Source organism: Lucilia cuprina, chromosome 5, assembly GCF_022045245.1.
Source record: "Lucilia cuprina isolate Lc7/37 chromosome 5, ASM2204524v1, whole genome shotgun sequence".
Classification (NCBI taxonomy): Eukaryota; Metazoa; Arthropoda; class Insecta; order Diptera; family Calliphoridae; genus Lucilia; species Lucilia cuprina.
In genome coordinates, this window is record NC_060953.1 from 46,739,242 (window position 1) to 46,741,693 (window position 2,452).

Genomic DNA, 2,452 nt, shown 5'->3' on the forward strand with positions numbered 1-2,452 from the left:
AGAAATTTATATTCTGCTATATTATACTTTGTCATGAATAAATCATGGCTTTTATGGTCTTATATGTAAATCTGATATTTGTTTATTCTTTTTACTTTAGTTGCAAAAAAAAGAACTTTAAATATTTCTTATATTTTTGAATACGTTTCTTTTAACGTTTTGTTGTATATTTTGAATAATTTATCTTCAGAAAATTGTTTTCTATAGTTTGTATTATTTTATGTTTGCTGTCGTTATTTGAACAACCGGCACGCAAGATGATCTTACGGCAACTGACTGTATGTCTGTTTAATTTAAAAGTAAATGGCTGCAGTAATATTAAATATAAAAATTTCCTACTTTGCACAGTTTACTATATAATATTTGTTGGTTTTTCTGTAATTTCGTTCGTTCGTTCGTTCGCTCGCTCGTTCTCTCTCGGGCGCGCTCTTGCTTTTTGTTTTATAGGCAAACATTTAAAAATGTTCTCTTTATCTCTCATTTTGTGTGTGCTTTCAATGTTTAGTTTATTGTTTGACCACCCTTCACTAAGAGCTATAAGTTAAACTTTCAGTTGATAATATGTTTCTTTAAGACCCCAGATATTTTAGTCGAGTCTATTGTCCATAATATATTGTAGTTTATCATTTAGTCAGACTATAGTCTATAGACAAGTCTATAGTCTAGTCTATAGTCTAGCCAAGTCTATAGTCTAATCTATAGTCTAGCCAAGTCTATAGTCTAGTCTATAGTTTAGCCAAGTCTATAGTCTAGTCTAGACTATAGTCTAGTCTATAGTCTAGTCTATAGTTTAGCCAAGTCTATAGTCTAGCCCATAGTCTAGTCTAGACTATAGTCTAGTCTATAGTCTGGTCTATAGTCTAGTCTATAGTCTAGTCTATAGTCTAGTCTATAGTCTAGTCTATAGTCTAGTCTATAGTCTAGTCTATAGTCTAGTCTATAGTCTAGTCTATAGTCTAGTCTATAGTCTAGTCTATAGTCTAGTCTATAGTCTAGTCTATAGTCTTGTCTATAGTCTAGGCTATTGTCTATTCAATACAGAGTCGAGTGAATATTCTGGTCTATAATCTATTTATTTATTTAATTTATTCTTAAGACCTTGATCTGATCTACAAGCCTTACATACATAATGCGTAGAGTACCTAAAATTTGATTTAAACCCCCATTTTATTATTCTATTATGTACTTTGTGTCATCATGTAGATTCATTTGCGATTAGTTTGTGTATTCCTTTCACAGCAGTTGGTGGTAGAGAGAGAGAGACAGAGCTGTAGAAATATTGTATCTGTGAGTACAAACTTTTGTGTCTGCAAACTTTTTTTCGTATCTGTGTGTCACGAAAGAGAGACACTTGTGTGTGTGGCTGTATCTTTTGTTGTTTGTTTTTTACTGCTTTTGGCTGAGGCATTATTATGGTGAACTAAAAAGAAATATGACTGAGCAAAAAAAAAAAAACAGTGGTGGGAAATAGAGTTGCCAAGCGATCATTTGAAAATGACAGACAATGAATAAAGAAATATCTTTTTTAGCAAAGAACCAGCTTCTCAAAAAATTTTAACTTCTAATAAAAAATTTTTATTTTTTTCAGTAAAATACAATTAACATTTTTTTTGAATTCAGAAAGAGATCGAATTTATTGGGTGAAAAATATGTTTTTTTTAAATTTTAATAATTAATTGTAGTTTAATCGAAAAACTTTATTTAAGCGATAGATTTTATTTAATCATAAAAAAATTAATATTATCATTTTTTTGTTTTTTTTTAGATTTAGTGCTTTGGAATATTTTCCGGAAACTGAATTTCAATTTCTTCTAAAATGGTGAGTAAAAATACTTTGCACAATTTTTTTTTAAAATAAGAATAAAGTTTAAATTGCTCTAAAAAAATATTTTTAAAATCATTATTACAACACGATGTGATTTCGAGTATAATACTAATGTCTTTGAAATTTTCCAAACACATTTACAAATATATCTAAATGTCAGAAATTTTTTTTCTGCACTATAAGGTGTTTCATTTTAAATTAATTTTTGCTATTATTACTATAAACACTTTTGTTGAAGGTTTGTTAACAATAAAATCGATTTTCTAGCGACCTACGTAATGTATGATTAATCCATATTAATCATACGCCTAGTGATACTATTTATGTTAATGGCTTAAGTGTAGTCAAGAGACTACATTAAAATATATTGTCTAGTTCAAAATCGAGTCTTTAGTGTGGTTTAGACTGGCCTGTGGGCTAGTCTATAGTCTAATTTATAGTCTAGTCTAATATATATTCTAGGCTATTGTATAGTCCTTTGTCTAGTCTAAAATGTAGTATGAAGTCTTATCTATTGCGTAGTCTATAGTCTTGTCTATAGTCTAGTCTATAGTCTAGTCTATAGTCTAGTCTATAGTCTTGTCTATAGTCTAGTCTATAGTCTAGTCTATAGTCTAGTCTATAGTC